At 43.8% G+C, this 17,285-nt stretch overlaps 1 long non-coding RNA gene across 1 annotated transcript in view; it reads right to left on the bottom strand.

Annotated features, from left to right (window-relative positions):
* Positions 1–14,496, bottom strand: part of LOC147017965 (uncharacterized) — a 61,332-nt gene extending 46,836 nt beyond the window's left edge. The window contains exon 1 of the long non-coding RNA XR_015062779.1: positions 14,446–14,496. This is a non-coding gene — a long non-coding RNA (uncharacterized LOC147017965). The remainder of the gene's footprint in view (positions 1–14,445) is intronic.
* Between the last annotated feature and the right edge of the window lie 2,789 nt (positions 14,497–17,285).

Genomic DNA, 17,285 nt, shown 5'->3' with positions numbered 1-17,285 from the left:
TATATATATATATATATATATATATATATATATATATATATATATCGACATGCTTTAGACATCATTGTGTTTTTTGTTCTCTTATATTGCCTATCCACCAGAATTGTTATTTTTACTGAATATAGTTAGTTTTATTCATCAGAACATGGGGCATTTTCTATTTGTCACATTGAACAACCTGGTTTAATAACATCTCATCTTTGGTCTTACAGTGGCACATTCCACTCAAAAAGCGATACGAATGGGAGGGTAATGCTATGATACATATTTTAAAGGCTTCACAGCAGAACGAGCCCTTTTGGGGAGTTTTTAAAATATTTAACATTGCATCATTCCCGTGAGGATGGTAAGAGTTTGAAAGTTCACTTCTTTCATTGTGTAACAAAGCAAAAGTTGACACTCAATCTCACACAAACTCTGGCATGACTCTTACTCTTACACAAACAATTATTTAATTTTTTTGAGTTCAGCTTAGCCCAGTGTTAAAAGGACCATTAGATTGGAAGGGCACTCGGTAGAGCGCATACCTCTGCCACGTAATGTCTGATCCACGAGAACATATCAGGCCCAATACATTTTTGAAATATGCTATACAGTACTATATCGTTTTTGACCCTATCTATCAATGGTGAAGAATCACTTTAAAAAATAATTAATTCTCGTATTCAGATCCGGATTCGGATTTTACCAAAATCGAATCAATTCGTCCAAGTGACACAACCAACCCCTCCACCAAGTTTTGTCCAAATCCGTGCACACCTTTTTGAGATATTATGCTATATATCATGTTTAACCCTAGTTCTCAAAGGTGAAGAACCACTTAAAAATTATCAGATCTGGATCTTCACCAGAATTGAAAGAATTCTTCTTTTTCGCATACCTAACGTGTCCACCAAGTTTCGTCCGAATCCGTCCTCAAATTTTTGAGATATCGTGCTATATATCATTTTTGGCACTTTCTCTCAATGGTGAAGAATCACTTAAATAATTCTCGTAGACGGATCCGGATCCGGATCTTCACCAAAATCTAATCAGTTTGTCCTTGCTACACAACAATGTCCACAAAATTTCATCCGGATCCATCCACAAGTTTTTGAGATATCCTGTACACAAACAGACCGACAAACAGACAAGCCGGTAGGCGGCGATGGGTCACCAAGCAGGACTGTTAGTATTGCGACACTTTGACCGCGGACCGAGTGGAGATAGGTCATTATGCAAATGAGCAAACTTGTACTACTCATCGGGGAGTATTCAGGTGCAAAAATTTGTTTGGATCGGTTGAGTCGTTTTGCCGGTAGGGGGACTTGAATAGACATTTTGACCGAAAAATGCACTTATTGACCTTTGACCTCTGAACTAATAGAGATAGGTCATGATGCAAATGAGAAAAGTTGTAGTACTCATTATAGTCTATAAGCATGTAAAGTTTCATTCGATTTGGTTCAATTGTCTTGGAGCTAGTATACTTTGAAGTTTCAGCAGGAATGCTCAATGGCCCTTGGACACCCAAGTTGAGAGGGTTGCCATTTGGAAACTATAAGATATATAGCAAAATGGATGTCATATATCGGATAGAGAATCACCTTAAGATTGTGCATATCAAATCTCATCCAGTTCCATCTACTGATAGCTACTCAGTATCCATTTGAATGAAAAGTACCGAAAATGCGGTTTTAAATCGGAAATCCCCAAAGTTTGAGGGGGTGCTGTGGGTCAACAAAGATATAAATCGAAAATCTGGCTCGTTCGTTAGTGCACAATGTATTCCAGACGATTAGTGTGAATTTTCATGACCATCCGACCATAACTCAAGGAGAAGTAGCATTTGGTGCGAAGGCACCTCCAGCTCTTGCATATTATCGATTTTTGCACTAATTGACCATTGGCCCCTGACCTAGACGAAATTGGTCAATATGTCCTGAGGCAAAGTTGTAGTACCCATTGAGTACCATGAACCTGCAAAGTTTCATTTGTATCGATGCACTCACCTGGTCGCTAGGGGGGGCCTTCAATTTTCGCCAATTTTTGCGCATACCCTAATTGTAGGGGGTGCTGTGGGTAAACTTTTCCACATATCACAAAAAACGGAATTTATTCGATAGAGCATCACCTGTAGATCATTCGTGCCAAATTTCATAACCCTACGTGGGATAATGGCTTTCGGAATTGATTTCGCGTTAACGGTACCTATTTTGAAGGTTTTTCGGTTGTTGTGAGGGAACCAAAGTATCGGTTGTCGGTAGCAACCATCACAATTTCCAAAGCACAAGGTCATAAGATGTACCTACCACCCAAGTTTGGTCAAAATCCGCCCACGTTTACTACCAATTATGCTGATGTCAAACGATCAAACATCCAAACAAACAGACAGAATTACTGACAATAAGTCACCTATTTCGGTGACCCAACAGAAAGGGGTGAACACATAACCTCCTTCACCTTCGGTGGCAGAGGTAATTATAATAAGAAATTATTTGTCATGCAAGCAATCATTGAGCAAGAAAGTAGAACAAGACACAACAAAGTGATAGAGAGGCAGTGTAAAAAGAGTGAGATGACAAGTTAAAAGGTTTGTGGTTTTCACTGTGTATGAGATCTTAAATGAGCTATTTACATTCTTTATACTTTAAAAAGAAAATAACTCCACAGCAAAAAAAAATATGAAATTAGGCATCAATGTTTCAGGCAGCATTCTCCACCCATCAACAGGAGGAAGTAACTGAAACTCATGAATACAGCTTTTATAACAACTCCTCTCCCCCACCCCCAATTAACTAATTATTGTGAGGTGTTGAATGACTGTTGAATCCACGTTACTGATTGGTCGGTACATTTTGCTCATCATCGCCCAATGCCCTCAGTGTATTGGAAGCTGTAGTTATAGGTGTCGATTTGTTGATAATGGCTATGATAAAAAAATAACAATATAATGATTTGTCGTTATAGTTGTCGATTTGGACTCTGATGAGAAAAATGTACCGACCAATCAGTAACATGGATTCATCAGCCAATCAGCACCTCACAATAATTAGTCAATGGGAGGAGAGGAGTTATTATAAAAGCTGTGTTCATTAGTTCCAGTTACCCTCCGCTGGCTGTCATCGAAGGGTGGAGCATGCTGCCTGAAATGTGGAAGCCAACTTTCTTTTTTTGGTTTGGAGTCATTTTCTTCTTTTTAAAGTATAAAGAATGGAAATAGCTTATTTAAGAACTCATACATGGTGAAAACCCTAAACCTTTTAACTTATCATTGTTGTTCCACAATGGAAATTTTTAAACAGGAACTAAGAGTGAGAATTGCTTTGCAATACATGTCCCCTACCGATGTGATTTTCTAAGCCAAAAGGGCATAATTCTGTGAAAAATTGATGAAACGCCCTGAAACTCGAACTTTTTCTGTAACTTATGATTATAAAGCCATGCACCAAGTTTCAGTTGAGTATGTTGAAGGGTATGGGGGGGGGGGTCTGAAAAACCACAGGTGGGACAGACGGCTAGACAGACGGAGAGCAAACCTATAGTCCCCTCTGGTGAAACCGATAGGGGATTAATAATGAGGCAAGACTTTCTGTGAAGAAAACAAAAGTTTTGGACACACTAAAAAATGAATTAAAAGACGAGTTTCATCAAGGATGAGGTGTGATAAAAAGAACAATGGAAGTGTTTCTGCAAGACAACAATGACAACATATTGTTTTTTCAATTTTGTTTTTTCAACTTACTAAAATAACTGCAATTGTCTTTGGTTGAGGAGGTGAAACTAATTACATGGAAAATTTTCTTAAGTTTTCTTTATTTTAATACCAGGTCGCAACTTCATTATGATGAATTACACTTCTCATGCACATTTTAAGGCGTCAGATTTATAAAAGTTGATGTCTGACACCAAAACCCAGGAGGAAATTTTAACCACTTAAGAAAAAAAAAATGGGAACTAAAAATAAATTGGAATTAAAAAAAGAAAAGAAAGTATGGTGCAGGTCAGGTCAGGTATGGGAGCATGTGCCAGAACAGCACGTCGCTGCGTCCACTTTCCGCCGGTACTCCAGGGGCCTCCGTCTGGCCATCCCCCAGGCAGATGCCAGGCCCATCCCCATCTCCTTGAGATGATGGTCAACCTGTTGCAACCATGAGGCACGTGGTCGACCCACTGGCCTCCTCCACTCATGAGACTCCCTCGCTGAGAGAATCTGGTGAGCAGGATCAGAGTCAGGAAAACGAGCCACATGTCCATACAGCCACAACTGACGCTCACGGACTATGCAGGTAACAAATCTCATCCGAGTCTCTCTCAGCAACTGCTCGTTGGACACAAAATCCGACCAGCGATAGCCAAGGATTCTCCGAAGAGACCTGGTACCAAAGGAATTAAGTCTCCGTCTCAGATCCTTGGTCAGAGTCCAAGTCTCGCACCCATAGAGCAAGACTGGAAGTACCAAGGACCTGAAGACTCGGACTTTCGTCCTCCCGCACAGGTACCGGCAGCGCCACACCCCATGATCCAGTGAATCCATGACTCCCCAGGCCCGACCCAGACGTCTATTGACCTCTAACTCGCAGCCAGCAGAGACATGAATATCACTGCCAAGGTAAGTGAATCTCTCCACGACCTCAACATCCTCACCACAAACAGACACAGACAGGACAGCAGCATCCAAGATGTCACCGAAAGCCTGGATCTTAGTTTTGACCCAAGAAATCCGTAATCCCAACGGCTCCGACTCCTCATTCAGCACCTCGAGGGCCCCCAAGAGGATGTCTAAAGTCTCCGCAAAGATGACTGCATCATCTGCAAAGTCAAGGTCCGAGATCTTGACATTCCCAAATGATGCACCGCAACTTGATCTCTCCGACATCCTCCCTAGAATCCAGTCCATACAAGTGCTGAAAAGTGTGGGGGCAACTACACATCCCTGACGAACTCCAGTAACAACTGGAAATAAGTCAGAGATGGTACCACCACACTTCACAGCACTCTCAGTACCAGAGTAGAGTTCAGACATCAGATGGATCAGTTTTGGTGGCACCCCACGAAGACCAAGAATCCTCCAGAGGACATCCCGATTCACTGAATCGAACGCTTTACAGAGATCAACATAGGCTGCAAGCAGCCCCTGCCGAAATTCTCGTCTGCATTCGGTGAGGACACGAAGTTCAAGGATACGGTCAATCGTTGACCTCTTTGGTGTAAAGCCTGACTGCTCTGGACGCTGGTGCTCAAGCAGATGGTGGCGAACCCTATCAAGAATTATCCGAGCAAAGACCTTGCCCGGCACTGAGAGCAGCGTCACCCCTCGGTAGTTGTTGCAGTCTTGGCGATCACCCTTCCCTTTCCAGAGAGGGACAACAAGGCCCCTCTTCCAGTCAGTTGGGATGATGCCTGTGTTCCAGGCTGAGCACAAAACTGTATGCAATGACACGAGTGCAGCATTTCCACCAGCCTTGAGAAGTTCGGCATGGATGCCACAGATCCCTGGAGCTTTGCCCCGTTTCAACTGGTTCACCGCAGCCCATGTTTCCACAAGCGTAGGTGGACCACAGTTGATCCGAGGGTCAGCAACAGGGATTGTAACACCCTTGTCATCCAACTCGACAGTTGGGGGATCAGCCTGGTACAACCACTCAAAGTAACCGGCCCAGCGGGCCTTCACTTCAGACTCCTCTGTCAAGAGCCTACCACTCTCTGCTCGAACTGTAGTGCTCCGAGGGATGGGCTTGGATGAACGTAATGCGCGAATTCCCCTGTAAGCGGGACGAGAATCACCTGTCCACAGGTGATGCTCTACCCCCTCACAGATTCCTCGCACATAGGCCTCCTTGTCCTCCCTCAGTGCACGTACAGTTTTACATCTCAGCTCCCTGAACAGCTCAGCTCTGCCATTCAGCCTGGCCCTGCGACTCTGGTCAATGGTATCCAGTGTCCCTTGAGAGACAAAATTCTTCTTTGCCCTGCGGTGAGCTCCAAGGCATCCACCGGCAACATCAAGGAAGGTGGTCTTGAAGGCGCTCCACAACTCTTCAGGACCCCCAAAGCACCCAGAATCCCCAAGTGTCCACTCAGCCTGTTTGCAAACTCCTCAGCTACTCTCTCATCCCTGAGCTTGGCAACATCCAGCCTCGGCTGGGATGGTACCATTCTCCAGGATTTAAGGTGCAGCTTTAGAGTTGCTACAACAAGCCTGTGGTCAGTATTGAGGAACTGAGCACTCCGGTAGACCCTGCAGTTCTGGATCATCCTCCAACGACCGTCAATGAGGACATGGTCAATCTCCTTTGCCACACTGCCAGCGTTGGAATACCAAGTCCAGCGATGAGCTTGTGGGCGCTGAAACCATGAACCAGCCACCCTAAGTCCATGACTTCTTGCAAAGTCAATGAACTTAGTGCCATTCTGGTTCATAGTTCCTGACCCATGGGGACCAACACACACCTCATAACCGTCCCTATCAGTTCCAGTCAATGCATTGAAATCCCCCAAGACTAGAAGTGTATCTCGTCTGGGGCACTGATCAACCACAGACTCGAGCGTGGCGTAGAATGTATCCTTCACGGTGAGATCACTCGCCTCAGTCGGAGCATAAACAGAGACCAGGGAAATGACACCTAAGGAGTGACGAATCCTTAATCTCATAATATGCTCATTGACCGGTGTTACCTCAATTATCATTGGGGTCAGCTTATTGGACACAGCTACAGCAACTCCTTGGGTATGGTAACCATCAGAGCGACCAGACCAATAGTAGGTGTAACCACCCACCATTATCTCGCCGCAATCCGGTCTCCGAACCTCAGAGAGAGCTGCAATCTCGATGTCCAAACACTTGAGCTCAGATGATAACAGAGACAGGTGATCATCCTCTCTTAGGGATAGGACATTCCAGGCACCCACCCGAAGGGACCGCCTCAGGTTAACCCAAGGAGACCGCCGTCTGGTGGACGACACCTCAGCACCACTCCGACACACTCTCCCGCAATCTGACCCAGGGATGTTACCCCGTGGTTTCCCTCCTATCAAAGATTGGGGTCCTGAAGGCTTTGCCCCAATCCCCTCATCCGGTGGGCTGCCCTGCGAAGGGAAGCTGCACAGGAGGTACTCCCACGGAGTGGGTTTTCAGATTTTTTTGCGTTTTTTCGTTTTGCGGAATGAAGGGTTTTACGGTGGACGGAGTGCAAATCCTGCCACCAACCTCCTAATAAGAAGTCACCCAACTGCAGGAGGACGTCCGCAGACACAGTTGGGCACTAGATATGGATGGCCGTTGGCTCACAAGGAGCTCCTCCGCCCTTTGACAGGTTTTGTTTTTCATCCTGCTGGGTGTCCATATCCAAACACCCTCCTCACCAGAAAACCTGGTGGGGAGATGGTTTAGTCGCCGACAACCCGACCATGGAACAGGTTAGTACAGGTTTACATGGTACCTGTAGCAGGTCACAGATCGAACCTGACCTGACAGAATGGTGCTATCCATGCAGAAAGACAATCACAGCATAGGCGATGATTGTGTTCAAGACAATTCTCATCAGGATAAGTTGGTTCGAAGCTAAAAATGACAGTAAGCATAATGAGGCATTCCCTTTTCACTTTACCTTTTGTAGTGTACATTGCAATGAGATCAGATGTGTAGCATAAGTTTCATAAAGGAGTGAACACCATGGTTGCAAAGTTTGGAGTAAATAATTGTCATGTATCAGTGATGGTAGTTTTGCTCTGCTTTTACATTGTTGAAGTCAACTGTCTCGATCTATCTTTGTCTTCTTGCTCATTCAACCATTTGAGAGTGGAGTCATACAATGTCCCTCGACATAATATCTGAAACAACTTGAGAGGACTTTCCCATTTTTTTCTTTCAAACCAGATGTAATTGGGTGCTTGAGTGAGGCAGGGCAGTCAGCAACAAAGCAACGAGACCAGAAATAAATATTTTTCATATTCGTACAAGTATAGGGCACACTTGGGTATCCTGTGGTCTGAAGTCGGAGAGGACGTTCAAAGATTCTCTTCCTCCATTAAGGCATCGGTACAAAGATGTTGGAACAATGGGGTGATGATACAAGAATCACCGCAGGTACATAGTAAGAGGCTCCAACACTGTATGAACCCCATTAGCTGGGTCAACGATGACCAAATGAGCAATGCCACCAATTTATCTGTTTAGATGACCTCATGATCTCACTGATTAGTTTAATGTTGTTTAAAAAGATGACATGCCGGAGCATGGGAGGTGATTAATTTGACGACTGTTGAACCTGAGTAGAGGTGTGAAGTGGGGGCATGCATTCTGCTTTGGGTGAGTGTATCTCTGCTGGAAAGCTGAGCTGAACATTCCTAAAGCTGTGTAACGTGCTGGATCTGTGATCTTGGTTTGCCTGCTGGCCTCCTTGTGGAGCATCTGTTTGCACCTGGCTGCCCATTTCTGAGCTACCATCGGGCATGCACCTCTTGAGATCCTTTCTCTTCTGGGATTCCTGAAAGTACCTGCTGCACTTCACGGTTGGTACTCCACAGGGCTCCAAAAGTATTAAAATTCTCAAAGACTTTGCCAACACTAAACACATGCTCAAGTGGAAACAACACAAAATGTGAGACAAAAAAATCTAAACTCTTGCGTTCTCCCCTTCCCCTTTTCCACACATAAGCCTTTGCAATAAGTAGACATGTTGATCCCTCAGATTGTTGTGAAGGAAACTCACAAGCTAAATCAATTCTCTTGCTTTTTAGCCCATGTTGGACTTAGTCCAAAATGGGGGCTTATGGATTTGGTCTCGATTTTCGCGTCTGTGCATGCGTGCATCCGCAACCATATTTCGGACATGTATGGACCGATTTTATTTGTACTTGGCACAAAGATAACACATGATGGTATACATACGCACACCATAATTTTTCGACATCACATGCAAGATGGCCGACTGGCGGCTATTTTAGTTGCAACAAAAAATCCGCGGTGTCGAACACATCCTCAACCATATCTTGGAAATGCATTTACCGATCTTGTTCAAACTTGGCAAACATAAGGAGTGGTGCCTTGCGTAAGCAAGTCATGATTTTTTTCGAGATCAGATTCAAGATTTTTGAATCTTGGAGATAAAATGGACTGATGTCCATTTTAGTTGTTTAAAAAAAACCTGATGTTGAACACGTCCTCAACCATTTCTTGGACATGCTTTTACCGATGTTGTTCAAATTTGGCACAGATAACGAATTATGGCTTACATATGCACATCATTTTTTTATTTTGGGATCTGATCCAAGGTGGCCAACTGGTGGCCTTTTTGTGACTTAAAGGTGTCCCCAACAATTTCTCAAACATGCTTTACCGATATTTAAACTTGACCCACAGATAATGAATGATGGTTTACATATGCATGTCATTTTTTTTTTCTGATATCAGATCCAAGATGGCTGACTGGCGGCCAATTTTTTTTCACTTAAATGTGTCCCCAAGCATTTCTCTGACATGCATGGTCTGATTTTGTTCAAACTCGGCACAAGCACAGTAAACAATGACGTACAGTTGCACCTAATTGTATTTTGTGATCTGATCAAAGATGGCCGACAGGTAGACTGGCGGCATTTTAGTTGTACATAAATATGGGCTAGCCCTTTAACTCCATGCAGCAAAATTACTAAAACAATGGGGGCTATCACATTTTATGTCTTTTATACTTGTTAATTTGTGCCTTGTGTTCTATTTCATGTCTTTGTGTATTTGCAATGGCTTATGTATTATTAAGAAATGTGCTTCAGCTAAATATTTACAGTGTATATTCTTGAGCTGCATATATTTATTGATCACATGCTCTTTGAATGATGCCTTGTATTATTATTTTTATTAATTACTAGCAAATACAACCCGTCACTTCGCTGACAGGGGTGTGAAGTGGAGGGGGGGGGTGGAGAAAGAAAGGGAGAGAGGGGAAGGGGAGGCAGAAAGGATGGAGAGGAGAGGGGGGGAAGTGAGGAGTGGGTGAAGAAGGGGAAGCTAGGAAGGGGAGAAGAGTGAGTAAGGAGGGGTGGGGTGGAGGTGGGGAGAGCAATGCCTCACAAAACATTGCTATACACTGCGGGGGACGGGGGGATGAGGAGATTGGCAGACAGAGACAGTGAGAGTGCTGCATTTTATTTGGAAGGGCATGGAGCGAGGAAGGGACAGACAGAAAGAGAGTGTGGGGGGAGGGGGGAAGAAAAAGAGAAAGGTGGGGTTTGCAAAGAGAGTGATCTGTTATGCTGAAGGACTGAACACTAATAAAAAAGAAATCTCATGTCAGAATAGCTGTATACACAACGACACGACATAGTTTGTAATGTTAACCACAGGCACATCTGCAAAAACTTTGATATCCCAGTTCCAGAAAATTTGTGGGAACATTAACCAAAAGCAATGACTGAAAACATAGAAGCACCACTCACGTACAACCTAATGATCCCATCGAGCATGAACATCGAAAACAAAACATTGCGACCAGACATCATACTTGGGTAGAAAAAAAGAGAAGAAGGAATTGCTAATTAAGGTGTTAACACCAGTGATTTTGGACTAAACAATGCAGAAATCAAGAAAATGACCAAATATCAAGACCTCAAGAATGAGGTAAAAAGATCCTGTAAGCTGAAGAATGCCAAAGTTGTACCAGTGATATTTGGAGCTTCGGGAATGATTATGAAGAACCTCACAGAGATATTAAAATCCATCCCTGGGAATATTATTACAAACAAACCACAGTTGGAAGCTGTCCAGGACTCAGTAACGATCCTGAAGAGAGTCCTCGACACAAAACTTTGAGAACAGGAAACTTCACAGCTTGGTCCGTGAATCGTGACCCCTTACTGAAATGAATGTGGATCCATTCCACATACTCAAACTCGCATATGAAGATACCAATCAACAATACACACACACACACACACACACACACACACACACACACACACACACACACACACACACACACACACACACTGCCTTTTATTAGTATAGATTATTATTATTATTAATGAGCTTGCTGAGCTGGACTTTCAGTGTTGTCCAAGGTTATCACAACCCCCCAAGAACATAGTTTTGGTGCTACTATAAATTGTTATACCTCAACAATATGCCTCTTGGCTTTGAAACAAGACTCAAACCTTCTACACTCGATCCATCCACACCAAGAGGTGGGTGAACTCTAAAGTTGAGTTTATTCCAAAATCAAAGCAAAAGCAGTAACTCAAATTCTGTTGTGGCAGAATACACAAGCAAGTCTTGACTGGATTTTCTCCTTCTCCTCAATCCCCCATCCCTACCCCAACCCTTCTACTCTGATTCAGATTTCTTTGCTCTTGGAGAGAGATCACAAAGTTACTCCCTCGATAAACTACTTGTACTTGCTCGACGATTCTACACCTGGAATTAACTGGAAATATCTTGAACCCTGGCGATCTTCCTTCTCCTTCTTTAAAAGTCTTTCTTGTTGGTCCAAGTCTTTCACGAGATGGCTGGCCAGGCCTGACGTTCGACGAAGGTTATGACTGGAATTAGGAATTTAATCATGGTGCTGGCGATAGCTTGCCTACTCTTCACGAAGGACACCATGGAATCTTTAACGTCCACCAACTATTGTCAGCAGATGGATCATCCAGTTTTAGGTCTATGCAAGGGATGGTGCACACATTGATGCATCACCATGGTTGTGAAACATCGGGGCGATAGTTTATAGCTGGGTCGGGATTCCAACCCAGGCTGGACACCTTAAAGGCGATTATATGTACATATTAGGCCATCCTCCTGGTGATCTTTCTACACCGGTAAACGTCTAACTATAACATTATAACTTACATTTTTACACACCTCACCATTTAACATAAACATCTCGCCTCAACAAATATTAGTCACGTAAAACAAAAAAAATTCTCCGTGTCGAATCATAGATGTGCAAAATCTGGTGATTACTTAATGGTTAAGGTGGCTAGCTTAAGATCTTAGGGTCTTGAATTTGAGGCCCTGTCAATACCGTTAAATAACACCAGGTGGGTTGAGTTATCCTTCCGAGGTCGGCAAAATTAGTACAGATTACTGGAAAAAGTGGGCACTGCATTGGTGGCGTGCACACACACACACACACACACACACACACACGCACACACACACACACACACACACACACACACACACACACACACACACACACACACACACACACACACACACATTAACAACCACAGGCTACACACAAAACAATAATAATAACTAGAGAGTTCATAGAACACAATACCCCACGCAGTGTTACACAAGGGAACTAGACACAGGAGGAGGCTATTTCCAATGTTTCCAGCCTCCAGGTGTCTATCTAGTTCCAATTTAAACTTATCCACTGTTTCTGCTACTATGACCTTTCTAAGGAGACGATTCCATGCATTAACTACACTCTGGGTAAAAGACCCTTGCCTTACTACAGTCTTAACTCTCCTCTACTTTATTCTCAGGTTCCTGGTCCTATCACTGTGTATTCTGCTGAATAATTCATCTGCACTTGTTTTATATTTACCCTTTATTATCTGAAACATCTCTATCATATCCCCTCATAACCATGTCTTTCTCTGTGTGTCACCTTTCAGAGATGTAAGCCACTTGTCCTGTCTTCAGCATTGACGTGAAACATTGAAAGCTGTCGCAGTATTGAACACAAACAAATTAAGAATTTGACTCCGTTCCATGGATAAATTACTTGTGGGCATTCAAAACTTTGGTTGAGTGCTCTGCAATATTTTGACCTGTCCTAACCTATAAATGCTTTGAGCCGTTCGCTCAGTTTACGTGATGAGGCATTTCTAATAACTCCAGTATATTGAAATGAATAAGTATTTTTCTGAACAATGTGGATAAACAGCACCCTGGAATGCACACCATGTTTGCCAAGTTGCATTTAATGCTTTTACATGAGAGTAGTCTTGCCATCTGGTGTCTCTATCTGCCTTTGTCTTATTGTCTGTTCAACTCTTTGAGAGTGGGGTCGATCCACTGGAATGAAAGAATGGAGTTTGGATGTAATGAATGAACTGGCTGCCGAGGATCCTGAATTACTTGTTTAAATTCAGACTTTCAGGCACTTGAATGGGTTTGGGGTCCTGCAAACCCCGATTTGACCTTCAGGGCACAAATTAGAATCAGGGTTGGGTGGCCTGAGATCTGAAATAGGGGGAAATTTTCAGTGTTTTTAGTTTTCCTCCTTGGTGCCAGATAGTGTAGATCAATGCATTAGAGAACTAAACAAATTATGTTGCCAACAAGAGAATACCTATGAAGGTGCGTTGAACACATTAGAAAGGTAGAAGGACCATTGCAAATGAAGGTCGATTGGATTTAGTCTTGGCTGGCTGGTTGGTTTCTTCTGGAGAGCAATATTTGAGCTCTGTGCTCTGCTTGAATATACAATATAACTATGGCTAGTCTAATGTACTCGTGACACAGTGGCATGCCTTATCGAGGAACACAAGGGACAATGCTTGTGGGTTGTGGGCATTGACCCTGGCACGTGCTGGTCTTCTACTGAGTGCTGTAAGGCCAACAGATATGCACTTGTGCTGATCTTTTTTCTTCCATTGTACCTGCAGAGTGCACATTGCACATCAGTATTTGTATGCTCCCAATTTCCTGAGAGACTTAAGTGCCCTCAGTGTTCTCTCAATCCATCCTGAAGGACCCAAGGCAAGGAAATGAGCCAGGAATAACCAAAACCCTAATTATCTCATGAGCACACAGAAGCCTTTGACACATACATATTAGGTGCTAGGTTTGTTAATGCTATTAAAAAAAACTTATTTTGTTGAACTACCACAAATTGGTGATGCTTTCATGTATCTAAAACCAGATATACATTGTATGATGTGCAAGAAAATCGCTCCAAATTGTGCAGCATAATGAGTGCGTGTGCTTTGCCCACATTTGAGGAAGTTTTTGCACAGCATTCCTGGAGTTATAAATGTGTGTACAGCGAGTAAGAATTGTAACAATTCATAGCTCGCAATTATCCACTCAATAAAATATGTTATAATTCACTCAGCAGATCACTTGAGAGGTCTATAATTACATAAGCCTTCCTTCTGGGTTTCCGGTTCTGGGTTTGGAGCTTTGGCAGGTCTCCTTCAGGGCTCTCTGCTGTCGATCTCAAAGTTAAGTTTCTGGTCATTATTTGTCCCGTTTTAACTGTTTATTTTCTCACGTGCATGTTACTGTGTGTTCCGAGTTTGCTTTTGTTTCAAAAATCGTGCTATTTTGTGAGTTTTTGTCGACCTTGTCTTACCGAGTGCTTGAGGCCTACCCATTGTCCCCCTTGGTGTACGATCATGTTTATTTGTATTTTCTCCCCATTACCTTCAATTTCTATCTTCCCCACTTTCCCAACGTCCCCCATCCCTCCAAACTAAACTCTATTTCTTATCTCAAAAAAAAAATTAAAAAACTACCTTTTGATTCTTCTTCTTCTTCTGCATCCTCCACTTCTTCTTCCTCCTGCTGGAACACCATCTTTATTCTACTTATTCAACTCTCTCAAACAATAATAATAATAATAATAATATTAATAATAATAAAACGATCTCTTATAATGTTTCATCTTCCTCTTTCACACATGTGGTACACTTTACCGTATCATAATGCACTACTCTTCTACTATTTAAACAGACTGCTCTCAATTCGACCTTTCCTTCATACCTTGCCTAAAAAATCCAACTGTAACAGCGTTTCTTCTTTCCATTCTCTGAATTGGCCTTTATTGCATTCATCAAGAAACGTGTTTAATCGCATCTTTGACCTAAAAATTAAAAAAAAACCCCAGTTTGCTATGAATGTTCACTTCAAATCAACCATTCTTTTTTCCAATTTAGTGCCAACTCACTCCTCTCACCCCTCACTCTCAAAGCAACCATCACACTCTTCTCTCTCCAAGCCTCCCTCACCTGTCTCAAAAACTCCCCCCTCACCTTTCTCCCACCATTAACCCCCCTCACTCATCCTTCTCAAAGTTGCCCCCCCTCTCATCCACAAAGCTGCCTCCTTCCACTGCCTTCTCACCTCCATCTCTTCAGTCCACCTCCTCAAATCCTCAACTGCCTTCTTCCCCTCTCTCTTGTCCCCCCCTATCCCCCAGCACCACAGAGCCTTTTTTCCTCCTCATCCGGCCCCCTCCCTGAGCTATTCTGAAATCCCCAACACTCTTTCAACAACCCTCCTTACCTCCCCCTCTCATCCCTTGTCCTACCCTCCCCCTCCCCTCCCAACCCCTGCACCCAAAGCCTCCCCCCTCCCTCTTCATTAACAGTGTGGACCTCAAATATCTGGGGTCTTCGCTCAAACCTTTCAGATCTTTCCATACAGGTTGCTACTGACAAGCCAGACATAATCTGCCTAACAGAAACTTTCCTCCCCCAAGACGTGTCTGACTCCCAAATATCTCTCCCTGGTTACTCCCTATTCCGGTATGACAGACCTGAGCCTCGTCCTGGTCGAGGAGTTGCTCCCTTCATCAAAGACTATATTCCTCACTCTCCATGCACTACCCTCACTCCCCCACACCCCCAGGGATACCTCTGGGTATGGCTTCCCCTCCACTCCCACCTCATGTTTATATGTGTACTGTACCGTCCACCAAACAGTGATGACTCCATCTACACCTCACTACACGAAAACATGGACCAACTTCTATCTTCTCATCCAAATTCTCTCTTCCTCATATGTGGTAACTTCAATTGTCATCATGCCAGTTGGTTAGGTGTGGGCACCTCTCTCACCTGTCATGGCACTTCAGCAAAAGCTTTCTGCGACTCATTGGGAGTGACTCAATCAGTCAAATTCCTGACCCGGATCTCAAGCAATGGTACTCCATCTCTTCTGGATCTGATTTTCACAAATTTCCCTGACAATATCTGCTGCTCTTTCTCTGCTCCAATCGGTTCTTCTCACCATGTCCTTGTCAAAGTGGACATCTCTCTGGCTATTATCAGAGAACCACCTCACCGCCGTCAAGTCTGGCATTTCACTCAAGCCGACTGGCAGGGTCTCCAAGCAGCCATCAAACTTATAGACTGGTCTCTAATCTCTACTTTCTCCAACATCAACTCATCCTGGGAATTCTTTCAAAGAAATTTGCTCTCCCTCATGCACAGATTTATCCCCTCTCGTCTTTTGTTGTCCTACCCTTCCTCCCGCCCTTGGTTCACTGAAGCTTGTAGCAAGGCAGTTGTCCTGAAATAACTTGCCTTTTCCTCATGGAAAGCAAACCCAACTGAGGGTAATCTCAGTTCCTTCAATAAAGCTCGGAACAAGTGTGTATCTACCCTCAAGAGAGCCAGAAAACAACATCTTGCCAAGGTCAAGTCTGAACTTTCAAACCTCTTTCCCTCCTCAAAATCCTGGTGGTGTCTAATCAAATCTGTTTCTGGGGTATCTTCCCCCTCCATCCCCCCTTACCTCAAATGGCCACACTGCTGATACCGCACATGAAAAGGCTGAATGCCTAAACTCGGTGTTTGCAGCTAAATCTTGTGTCCAAAACCCATCACTTTATCTACCCACCTTACCCAGTCACACCCAACTGTCCCTGGACTTTGTGTCCTTTTCTCCTGACAAGGTGGAGAGCTTGCTGTCAAACCTCAACTCAGATTCTGCAACCGGTCCAGACGGCATCAGCCCACGTGTCCTCAAAGCCTGCTCTTCTGCTCTTGCTCACCCTCTCTCTGTTCTATTCACCCTCTCATTTGCCCAAGGTCATCTGCCATCTGCTTGGAAATCTGCTAACATCACTGCCCTGCATAAAAAAAGGTGCAAAAACAGATCCCTGTAACTCCAGACCAATCAGCCTTCTCCCAATCATCAGCAAGGTTATGGAATCCATCATTGCTTCAGACATTAAATCCTTCCTCTTCTCCAATGGCTTGATTTCCTATCATCAATTTGGTTTCAGACCAGGTCACTCTACCCTGGATATGTTGCTTCTGCTCTCCCAACAATGGATGGAGGTTCTCAATGCCAGACAGGAAATCGGAGCCGTATCCCTGGACATATCACGTGCTTTTGACATGGTCTGGCACCCTTCCCTGCTCACCAAGCTCTCTTCATATGGTATCCAAGGCCATCTCCACTCATGGCTCGCAGACTTCATCTCCTGTCACAGTCAGCGTGTGGCCCTAAATGGAGTTCTTTCATTCCCTCTTCCTGTCCAGGCTGGAGTTCCTCAAGGTAGCGTTCTGGGCCCTGTTCTTTTTCTGGTTTTCATCGGTGATCTATCCGACTCTCTGGAAATACCTCT

Source organism: Eptatretus burgeri, chromosome 10 (assembly GCF_056783735.1).
Source record: "Eptatretus burgeri isolate ZD-2024b chromosome 10, Ebu_testis_v1, whole genome shotgun sequence".
Lineage (NCBI taxonomy): Eukaryota > Metazoa > Chordata > Myxini > Myxiniformes > Myxinidae > Eptatretus > Eptatretus burgeri.
This window is presented reverse-complemented; position numbering and strand designations above follow the sequence as displayed.